Below are 11662 nucleotides of genomic sequence, written 5' to 3' on the forward strand. Positions count from 1 at the left end.
GGAGATGGGGGAGGCCATGGGCCCTTCTTCTAGTTCAGGCAGTGAAGATTTGGCAGACGGCACCATCTTCCTCCCTTGGTCTCTCATCAGAGACCAGCTTTTACAGCTGAAGATGCAGCACTTTGCAAACACAGGAGAATTTGGACGGCTTTTAACACATGGCAATGCCTAGCATGGGGCTGCCTCCCCGCTGCCCGGCTCCCTTGGCCTGCCAGCGGGCACGGGATGGGGTGGGAAAGGCTCCATCTCTCCTCTCCAGGTCCCGACTGACCCTCACAGCAAAACCAGGCTCCACAGAATAAAAAGCACCGTGGACGGAGGAGGGTCACACTGGGCACGGGATGCAGAGCTCATGGCCCCCAGCCCACTGGAGAGGGAGTGTGTCTGCCCCCCGGCCTCCTCTTGTTGCGCGGGATGGGGACTCAGCCCGCTCCTGTGCCCACCCCTGCCCTGGCCGCACTTCTGCACCCGGCGAGGTCACCCACGCAGGCCCTGCTCAGAAAGGGTCCATGGAGGGTCCGTGGGGATGGAGGACATTGCTGGCTTTGATTGCTCAGGGTCCTGTGTGTCCTGACACGTATCCCGTGGGCTCCCGCGTGCTAGTGCTGCTCTCCACGCCATAACAATGAATCCTAATGACATTTTATTTTCCTGCAGCCCCTCCTCCTGAGAGATCCCCAAAGCACCTCACTAATTATTCACAAACCCGGATTGCTTTTCTAGCCCGTGAAACAGCCACCGCGCGGGCGGTCTGCGCCAGCAGCGTTGCACAGCGGTGCTGACGCCAGCACTCCCGCCCTCCGCGGGCGATTCCCACAGCCCCGAGGTGCGAGGGTGACTTCACTGACTCACCAGCCCCGTGCGAGGGGGCAGACGGGGCTGGCGCAGCTGCGGTCCAGGCGGGGTGGAGGTTCACACCTATCGCTCCGTCAGCTCTGAGAGGGGCTGAATTTGCTGAAATGTTCACTGGATTTTTTCCCGTCTGCTGGGGCCTATAAATCTGGTGGTGCAGCGGCTATTCCTGCCTCGCTCCCCGCACTCGCAGGGCTGCTGTTTTTCTTGGAGGGCTGGACTGGAGCCTCCTCCTAGCACCTGCTGCTGCAGTTGTGGACACCTTCCTGAGCAGCACTGGAGCGTGGGCCTGCCTCCGCGCACTGGGGACGGTCCCCAGCTCCTGCCGCCTGCAGATTCAGTCCTGCTCCCATCTCAGTCCCGTGCACCCGAGATGATTTCTGATCATTTGAAGAAATCTCTTTCTCATGCTGCTTCGGGCTCTCCTCTGCAACCTTACAGAGCTTGTACTCAGGGCCTGGTTCTCCCTGGCCTTTCAGAATGGGTCGCTGATCAGACCGAAGGTATAAAATACCATCCGTGGTCTAGCTAAGTGATCAGCGAGGATTTTACTACTGCTGACACAGGGTGAGGGCAGAGGAGCATCAGTCTGTACCCGCTTAGCTTGTGGTCACCGTGTCTGTATTTGGCAAGAGCCTGTTTTAGCTTTGGCATCAACACTCGTGGCAGAGGTGATCGCTGTTATTAGACCAACTACATATTTGCAAAAAAATGTAGCTCTCTGCATTTCATTTCTACTAGTGCCGGGATGCTTCACTTTTTCCAAACTGTCCTCTCACATTAGGGCAGACACAGACCTGGATTTTCTTTCCCCGGGTTAGTGCAGCCCTTTGCCCCCTCTTTGGTATAAAATGATTCCTGTGAGTTGTTTTTTTCATTGAGATGCTCTCGCATCTCCACTGCTTGCAGCAGACCTTGGGTGACTGGCAGGGGACATGCACCAGGGCTACCGAATTGTCTTGTCTTTATCTCTCAAAATACTGCTCAGATTGGGTTGAGCTACAGACATAAAATTGCCATGTCCCTTTATGCAATTAGTCCAATAAAAGGTATCGCGTCAAAGAGTCCTCCCTGGACCATGCCAGCTGCGCCGTCACTCCTTCATGGGCCTTTTCTTCTTGCTTTCCTCCCTCCCCACAGAGAGACGGGTCCAGGGTACTCACTGGTTTCAGGAAGTCGCAGCATTACCAAAGGAGTGCCTCGCTGCAGCGGGCCTGCCCCGATCACGGCATGTCCTGAGGGGGCTCACGCCCGTGCCGCCCTCCAACAGTGGGCACCGCGGAGCCAGGGAGCGACTGCGACTAGCAGGGTCAGGAGAAGGGAAGGCACCTGGACTCCCTTTCCCCAGATCCCCAGGCCCAGGGCATGGCCCCAGTGGGCAAAACACACCCCTGCCAGCGTGTGCAACCTAAGCAACGATCCCTCTATGTGTGAGTGCCAAACCTACCGCACAAGCGCCACGGGCAGCCGGGGAGAGGACAGGTAGCGCAGGTAGGGCAGGGAGCAGCGAGCAGAGCAGCAGACCGGGCATGGGAAGGGGCACAGAGTGGCACTCCAGGCAGGTGCAGGGCTAATGCCAAACAGGTTGCCCCCCACCAGCTTTAATGAGTGTCAGGGGGGAGGGGGTTGCTCACAGGCTGCGACGGAGGGTTTGTAGCAGTCAAGCGCCTGGTTTCTGTTTCTTCCTCGCCGTGACTCATCTTGCTGCTTTCCGCTTCGGTCTAGCCCTTCGTGCCTCCCTCTCTCTTGGGTGGGGCTGCTTGCACGGGCAGCCAGGAAGGGCTGGGGCCTGGAAGCGAATGAGGGCATCTATGGGGGGTGGGCTTTTTGGTGAATAATAGCCGTTTGTATTGTCCTCTCCGGCGGGGCGGAGGAGAGCCCGGCTGCCCCGTGGAGATTAGCAATGGGAGTCAGCCAAGCCTGGGAGCCCTCTCATGGCTGCTGAACTCTGCTGCGTTGAAGCTGCTTCATTTCAGCCGCGTCGTTCTGGGCTCGTGCAATGAAATACGTGCCCGCCCTGGGGCCGGTTGGGTTAAACGTGGGGTTGGCCAAAGAGCACTGAGATATCAGCAGGAGCAGCAGGGTCTGACTTGATTTTTCCACTGGAAAAAGACTCTGCCTAGCAGGTGAGAGCAATAGGAGGCATGGGAAGGAAACGGCTGCGTGTAATAGAGGCCACTGCAATAGTAGACCCTGGGTGTTGCTTTCCTCCCTGCAAATGTCGGCAGGGACTGCCCGGCTCCTGCAATGCTGCTACCACGTCACATGCCTTGTAATGAGCCTTTACGGAGTGAGCAATGGTGCGGGTGCCCGTGGGTGCGTTCGGGTGGGGCCTGAGCAATGGGCTCAAGATGGGCCCGAGTTTCATTCCCTCTGCCTGCGAGTGGCCTCCATTTCCCCCGTGGTCAGATTTTGTTCCCAACACCACTTGGGTCTTATTTCTCTTTATTTCCCCGAGGAACGTCTTGCTGGGAAGAGCTGGAAGATTCGCGGCGGCTGAGACTCCCGCGTGGCAGCCCGTCTCCTCTGTGGACCGCAAACCTTTGAGCAGCACCCTACAGGAAAACCACCGGGGACGCGGAGAAGTGGCTGCTGAACAGAGGTGGGGCGACTCAGGGGGAAATATCTCGGACCATTTTTTGCCTTTATCCTTTATAACACCAAGTTTCTCCTTCAGTAAAAGCCGGTGTGGAACTTCTTCCCTTCAGAGATGCTGGGGAAGAGGCGCCTTCCTTCGAAGCAGTACCGTGCCCCACTTTTCTCTAGCAATATTGAGGCCGCACAGCTCCCTTGGGCACCGACGGACGTTTCTCCTAGCTGCCCTTAGCAAAGGGGTCACTGCCTCCAGTGGTTCCCAGCTGGGAGGTAGCCTCGGAGAGCGCGACAGGCCCATTTGCAGGCAGAAGAGGGAGAGAAGAAAGAGCGGCTGACGGCGAAGGAGGCGGGCGGTAGCACTGCGGGGCACGGGCAGCGCTGTCCAGAACGAAGCTGGAAGAGGAGGGGAGCAGGGGAGGTGGGGCGCGGCGCGGCGCGGCGAGGGGACCGCAGCATAGTCGTGTCTGTTTAGTGTTACGATCGTTTTTCTCCGGGGTGTTCCCTCCCCCCATTTCCATGGCCCAGAGCGTCTTTACAAACACCGTGAGCACGTTTTCATCACTGATTCTTTAAAAAACTCCAAATATGTTTGCAAAACTCTAGACCCCTTGGTTCAGAGATGATCCCTTTTGTTAGACCAGCTGAGGAATGGCAAAAACAATTATCTTTTTCTGCACGCTTTCAGGCTCTCATGCCCTTCATCAGGCTCAGGGAAAGTTAAAGATGGTAAAAAGTCCCCGTATGTAGGGAATAAACATATGGGGACATTTACCATCTTTAACTTTTTGCATTTCTTTTTGTCTCAGACCAACATGGCTACCAAATACATCCCCAAACATGTTTGAGCATTTGGGAGCTGGAGCTCTGCCCGGGCCACGGCAGGTGGGATGCTCCGTGGCCCGGTGTGAGGACTCGCAGGAGAGTTCCCAGTGACCAGGTTTAACAGCAGCTGCGAGCGTTTTGCACTGCCTTGCCCAGACTCTTTGGGCAGCGCGCCGTTAAAGGCACAGTTCCCAGTACATGCTTCTTCCCAAGCCGAGCTGTAACGATGCTTAAAAACAACACTAAGGCCAAAATGCAATTACACACCCACAAACAACCCAGTAACGAAGCCAACTAGCAATGTTCAGGCCATCTCCGAGATGAACTGAGCTGTCTCTGGGGCCTGGGGCTCCTTGGAGATCAGTGCTGGAGGCAGCAAGTGCTCCTGCTCTGCCGGTGCCAGGCCCTGCCGTTGCATGGGGGTGTTGCCGCCCGAGGTCCTCCCAGGCCAAAGGGCTGACTCAGGGCTCCTTACCCGCCCTCTCTTCTGGGATTTGGAGAAGCTGGATGTGCTGCGCTCTTCCATTGTGGTGCTCCTGGGAGTGCCCTACTCGGGGAGCCTCAGGGCTTGACCCACTCACAGCCTGGCCGAGGGAGCTCCTTTCCACTATTACTAATTCTGTCTTTACCCATTCGATAGCAGCCTTCAGCTCCCTGCAGGGGGGCTGCACAGAGGATGGAGCTGGGCTGGTCTCAGTGGCAGCAGGTGACAGAAGGAGCAATGGGCTCCAGTTGCAGGAAGGGACGTTGAGGTTAGATATTAGGAAACACTCTCTCACCAGGAGAGTAGTAAAGCATTGGATCAGGCTCCCCAGAGAGGTGGTGGATTCTCCATCTTTGGAGGTTTTTAAGACCCTGCTATTGAAAGGCTTGGCTGGGATGATGTAGTTGGGGCTGGTCCTGCCTGGAGCAGGGGGACTCCCGAGGTCCCTTCCAGCCCTCAGTTTCTATGACTCTATGAATCTGACATTCGCCCAGATGCATTGCTCATACCTTGGCTTGCTCTGCTTAAAATAACATAGACCTGTTTCTTTGCAGGCTGACTATCCATTCATTTTTTGTCGCGGCATCACCCCGTGCCCCTACGAAGAGTTTATCTGAGCCAGCGACACTCGTCCCCTGTGTCCACCCCCCGTGCACTCTGCTTGTAAACACTTGCACAAGTGATGTAATCCATTACACGTCTTGCCTCTTTTCCCATCGGTTGGGCAGTGTCTTGGCTTGTGCTGGTTGCAACAACATGTGCATCTCCACTTCTGTTTTTCTTGGAGAGTGACTTTTAGCTCCACATCTCTCTCGGCCTCAGGCTTCTTTTCTTACAGTAGTCGGGATTTTCTTGCTTATCTGTAGCACCAGAGCTCTGCCGACCCGCTCTCTGCTGCATTTCTCCCATTACATGGCAAATTGGAAAAGCTTTCTGGGTCTTTGCCTAGTCTGCCTCTGACCATGTTGTTCCAGGTCCTGGACCCGATCTAGTGTCTTTTTGAGGACTCTGTTAAACCTTTCAAAATTGCAAGATTGTCTTTCCAATTTTAGATCAGACACAACCTCGTATGCGGTTTCACCTTCCTGTGATGAAAAACATCTCTCCTATGTTTCATTCTGACATGAAGCTCGGCGCCCCTTGCATCTCTGTCCGACACCTTCCTGGTCAGACGCTTCTGCCTGAGTTAACTGAGAGCCTCTGAAGGCATCGGGGACATCAGAACAGCCGTGGTCAGACGTAACGCTATCTTGTGACTGGCGGCTTTACCACCTTCAACTCTCCTATGAGACATGAACTTTCATTTCTACCCAGGAGAACTTTTACAGTCTTTTTTTCTGGTGCCTGATGAAGGGCGTTTGTGCCCAAAAGCTTGTGATAAAAGATATTTTTTTGCAAAAATGTTGTTGATCTAATAAAAGATATCACCTCTACTATGAGTCCTGTTTGCTTTTTCATCTCTGTTGGCACACACTGCTGGCAGAGGCAGAGGGAAGCACTATTTAAACCATCCCCAGCTGTCCCTTATAGAGGTTCAACTCTGATGAGGCTTGTAGGCACTCGTTCTTCCACTCGTGGTATTTTCAAGCACACTAAGACGCCTCCCAAATGCCATTGCAGCGGGTGTTCAGAGCAGGAGTGGGTGAGAGGGGCTTATTTCCTTAGCCGAGTCCCCCGCTGCCTGCCACCCTCTGCACCTGAGACTGGTGGGCACCGCAGCAGCAGAGCCGTGCAATGTGCATGCCGAATTTCGGATTGGCAGAACCCGAGAGCTGCAAGCCAAGACCAACATGCGTCCACCCGGTGGGGCACGAGGAGGCACGGCTGGGATAGCACAGGTGTTTCTGGCGGCGCTGAGGAGCCGGCAGAGCTGTGTCTTCTGGTGGGTGGCCCCTGCTTGGTTCTGCAGCTTTTCTGCCACTATTTTAGATTGAAAAGAATGAGCAAAGTATTGAAAATAATGAATATAGAGAAAGGAATGCGAAAGGATGGGGAGGACTGGGGGCGGGGAGGGAAGGAAAAGGGGCTTCCGAGAACCAGGCGTTATTTTGGGGAATGAGAGCGGAGCAGAGTTGTGAAAGGCAACAGACGGCCGCTAGCTCTCAATCCCACTGGGCTGTGGGTGCCATAAGGTCAGCCCATCTCTTGGATTTAACTGGGCAGATTCCCAGGCTGAACAGAGCCAAAAAGGTGATTTACTACTCCAGTTTCACATTAGGAGAATGGAGGCTGCTGGAAAGGCCCCAAATTGCAGCACAAGGAGTTCTGGAACATTATTTCCTAGTGAAGTCCACGGTGGTTGCACATCTTGTCGTGGGCCCGATCACACAGCCAGGCCGGGCCAGAGGAGTGTGGTCTCTCCTGCAGCGCTCCAGACGTGGCCAAGCACACCCACACTGGTGTGCTCCGTGTGCACGTCCCAGGACGTATGTGCGGTCCTCACACAGGAGGAATCTTTGTGTTGAGCATGGATACCCTTCTGCCTCAGAAACATGCTCCAGTCCAGCCACACGTTATTGGGGTCAAGGGTATCCCTGGCAGAGCAGGCAAGAGTAACTGTCCCCTGCAGGAATCACTGGCGCTCCAAGCCTTGGGCTGTGCAAGGGGTCAGGCTAGATGACCTCGACGAGGTCTTGTCTAGCCTGAAGAGCTACGCAGGCATGCGTGCACGCACCAGACACGCACCCCTGCCTGCCCGTGGCTGCCCGCGAGGGATGCTCCGGATGACAAATCGGTTGCAGGTCGGGAAAGGATACCCGCGTCCCCGTCCAGGACCAACAGGAAGAGAAGCTCCCCTGGGGAGTCGGGGAGGTTAGCAGCACTGCAGCGGGGTAGGAGTCCTGCCCTGGGACCCTGCAGAGGAAGAAGGGAGCGGGGTGATTTCAGGGGAGAAGCTGCAGGAGGGGAGGCTTGTCTCTCTCAGGCTGCAAAGGGGGCTGCCGTTTGCTGCGCGGCTCTCTGGTCCTGACACCGATCTGCAGCAGGGTGGGCAGCCCGGAGGGCACGTACTGCTCAGGTAGCCCACGCCGGCTTTGCCCTCCAGCAGGCAGGTCGCGCCTCTGGGGAGAGCCCGGTCTGTTCTGCTCTTGCTCCGAGTGCCCTGCTGCAGCCATCCTGGGAACCAAAAAGTCCAGGAGTTTGGCATCGAGGACTGTGCTGCTCCGGTCCCACGCACCGAGGGGCCCCAGGCGGGAAGGAAAACTTTCTACTTTCAATCGGCCTCTGCTCGGGAGGCTTCTTCTCCATCCAGGTAGCTAGCTGGGATCTTTGTGCAGCACAAGGCAGCCAGAACAAAGGAGAAAGACCCAGTCATTAATAACACATGGAGGAAGAACGCGCCCTTCCAGCCCAAAGGGAGGGACTCTTTGGAGAGGTTCGTTCCTCCCACGGCTGAGAGCCTGACAGGAACCAGCACCCCGCCGAGAGCAGAGGGGAGATGCTCTCCTCCGCTCCATCTCAAGCGGAGCAGCCTCTCGAGACGAGGGCTGGAGCCAGGGGCCGGCGAGGCGCAGGGAAGCACGGGCTGCAGGGTTCACCGCTGACAGTAGCCAGCAGCCGTGCATCAAGGATGTAAACCTTCTCCCGGAAACCCAGACATGGCTCCAGCCCTCCTTCCCTCCCCCGTTGTGTCCCAAGGTTTGTCCTTCCGTGTTTGTGCAGCCGTTTGTCTGTGTTAAAGCTGACCCTTCTCTGCTGCCCGCAGGGCTCCCCCGCACCCGGCATCCTGGACACGTGTGTCTGTTTGCTGTCCCCGGGCAGACCCCGCGCCCTCCCTGCACGCGGAGCCGTTCCTCCGGAGGAGCCGGAGGCAAGGCCAAGGGGCAGGAGAGGCTGGGCCAGCCCTGGCTGGCAGGGTGGTCTGGGTTGCCAGCCACTGGGCTCATCCAAAAACTGTCACGTTTGACATTTCCAAGTGTTTAATCTGAAGCTTCTCCACACGTCCTCCTCTCTCCTGTGAAATGGGTTTTCTGCTGGCTACATTGCTCATAAACTCACCGTATCATAACTAACACCCATGTATTAATGAACAAAGCACGTTCGCAAAATGAAAGGCCCAGGACAGCACTGCTTGGCTTGGGATTTTGTTTTTGCATGCACTCAAATGCTGCAAGTGCAGAAGATTGTCAGGGCCCCGGTTCCAGCTCGACCCTTTGTAGAAGCTCGGTGCGATTCTCACGGTCCTTTTCAAGGATGAAGAAAGTCAGCTTGAAATGGGCACCCTAGGTCCGTGCATCCCCCAAACCTGTCGTCTCCTGTGTGTGGGATGCACGCCCTCTATAACCCACTCACAGGCCCTGGGCAATGACCCTGCTCTCCGGGGACCCTCCCCTCAAATGCCCACCGTGCCTCTGCCTTTTTCCTTCACCTACGAATCAGAAATCAAAAGAGGCTGCGGGAAGGGGAGGGAGGAAAGCCAGGGCCCGTAAGAGAGGCACGATGCAGCCACAATCTGGCCTCAGCACGGACACCAGCCGCTGAGGCCAGAGTGCTCCGTGCGGGCTGTTGACTCACGTGTCTGTGATTGACCAAAAAGACAAGCTGAGAAAAGTTTATGATCCTTTTCATTTGGCCACGGAGCCACCACCACCACTCTGCAGAGCTCTGCCCCCGGTCGCAGAGCCAGGCTGGACGATAGGTGGGTGGCAGCAAGGCTGTGCGGAGCCGCGAGCCACGGCGGAGGTGCGCGAGAGCTGCCCCGAGCAGGTCGCTTCGCCTGAAGCTGAAGAGCCCGGGCGCTGTTCACAGGGGGTGACGCTCGCCACAAGGCCAGAGGACAGGCGAGGGAAGTGCCAGGCTCTCCAGAAGGCCGGCAAGGCAGCACCACGTGCTGGCAATCAGGACCGAGCGGCCTGGTTCACAGCAGGTTTATAACTTCTCGCTGGGCGCAGCAAACGGCAGGAGTCCAAAACCCGGGACAGCCGGGGACGGCGCAGCGCTGGGCACTGAACAGACAAAACCCTTCTCCCTCCGTCTGATGGACGGGCAGCTGGGAAGCGGGCAGCACTTCTGGCCTGATAAAAGCCACCGAGCGCACGCTGCAGTCTTGGTCTAACACGGATGCTTCAAGTTTTAAAACAAATCCAGCCCCTCTCCCCTGTGGCTTCTCAGTGAGTGGCCGGGATTTAATCACCGACACCACCAGTGCTGCTACAGCCGTCCTTGCAGGATGTGGCCTACGAGAGCATCACGGCTCTTTGTCATTTGTATTGCCGGAGGTGTATGTGCCAGCCAGGGCTGCATCTCCCATTACTGAGAAAAGCTTTAGCTTGGCAAGGCGTACGAGACAGGAGCGTTCGCTCAGGTAGGCTCCTGCTGCAGGACTGCAGAGAGGAATAATCTCTCCTTCTAGGACACGGTTCAGCTGAGAGGCCCTCAGCGCAAACCAAATAGGCTTCTTAAAAAGAGTCACATCCTGAGTCATTATTCTCACATGCTTGAGTGTCTGCCAAAGAAGAGACAGAGAGAATATTACAGCGCTGTATCCGGCGCAACGTTGTCGATTTGATCGTTCTGGTATTTTATTGCGTATTGGGTTGCTACCAGGACCTGCCCCGGGTGGCGTGTGTTTGGTGCAAGTCTGCCGGGGAAGCATGATTTCTTACAAGACTTAGAAACGATTGGGCTATTGCTATTATTTTGGACCAGTTTGCCGTTGTCACATTGCAGGCCACTGATGTAATGAAGAAACGTCATCACATCCCAAAGTAACGATGTTTCTTCGTGATGGTGTTTCACGTCCAGTGTGTTGAAGTTTCACTGAGATGACCAGATTTTTCCTGGGACAGACTCTAGATAGGGATATCCTTAACTGCAAACAGAGCCAGGGGCTTTTCTGAGTGGCTCTTATCAAACTAGGCCTATTTAATCCATGATACATGACCGGAGAATAGTTTTGTCTTTTCCTTGCCCACATCTGCTCTGTGTGATGCAAAAGGGAGGTAAACTTTGATAAACCGTCCAAGATGCTGTGTTTGCCTCTTTATTAATGAGAAACGGCAATACCAAGCTCTCATACGGCGCAGTTCGCCTCTTTTTAAAGCGTCAGATGAACCCGTCAGTCAGCATCTTTCTAGAGCGGCGGTGGAAAGATGCTGGACGTAGGATACCGGTACGAACAGGTCACTCTGGGAGAGCATCGTGTCTAGACGTGACTCCCCAGGCATGGCAGAGCAGTTGCTGGCATGCTTCCCTTCTCTTCCAGATGCTTTCCCAACGAGGAAGCGTGACAGCACAAGCCAAGGCCAGAGGACAATGACCTGGACGGGTACACAGCGCTTTCCTGCCCTTGGCTGGAGCTGATTGGGAAAGGTGGATGACAATGACATTTTGGTGCAATACGAAACAACCATTTCAAGCATTTTCTCTCCGTTTTCCAAGCAGCTCCACTCATGGCCAATGGCTCTCGATTACAAGATCGAGCTGGCTGCTAACTTTGTGCTTTCCACTGATGCGAGTGCTGGGATGACGCTGGGATCTGCCAGGAGCGAGCCTGCACTTCATGCTTTCTTTCTGGGCCTGCTTTTCCCCCCTGCGATGTCCCTCGGGCAGGGAGCGGGGTGGTGTCCTTGCAGCACACGTGGGGCTGATTTTGGCAGCACGTTCAAGGGAGCGTCCACATGCTGCAAATACAGAGGCCTCTCAGCCATCGTCTGCCTCCAGTGACTTTCTTCCACCCCTCGGGCACAGGCGTGTTCCCACAACCGGGTCCCAACGAGGTTGTCCAGAGCATCCACACCATATAGGTGAAGTTGCATCTGGGCCTCGGTTCAAAGACCTGGGGCTTTCTGTTTAGCAGCAAATGCTCCCACGTGCGTCAGAGCTCCTGCATTGCCTCCCTGCTGCCTGACCACCCAGGGCTCGGCGGTACACCGCTCCTGTCTACATGGCTGCGCGTGGAGCGTGCGCTGA

General features: G+C 55.8%; 1 long non-coding RNA gene across 1 annotated transcript; it reads left to right on the forward strand.

Annotated features, from left to right (window-relative positions):
- The first annotated feature begins 2532 nt into the window (after positions 1 to 2532).
- On the forward strand, positions 2533 to 6075 carry LOC112550248. Its single transcript, XR_003093971.1, has 3 exons — positions 2533 to 2978; positions 3311 to 3454; positions 5806 to 6075. It is a non-coding gene; the product is annotated as an uncharacterized LOC112550248 (long non-coding RNA).
- The last annotated feature ends 5587 nt before the right edge of the window (positions 6076 to 11662 follow it).

Source organism: Alligator sinensis, unplaced genomic scaffold (assembly GCF_000455745.1).
Source record: "Alligator sinensis unplaced genomic scaffold, ASM45574v1 scaffold512_1, whole genome shotgun sequence".
NCBI lineage: Eukaryota > Metazoa > Chordata > Crocodylia > Alligatoridae > Alligator > Alligator sinensis.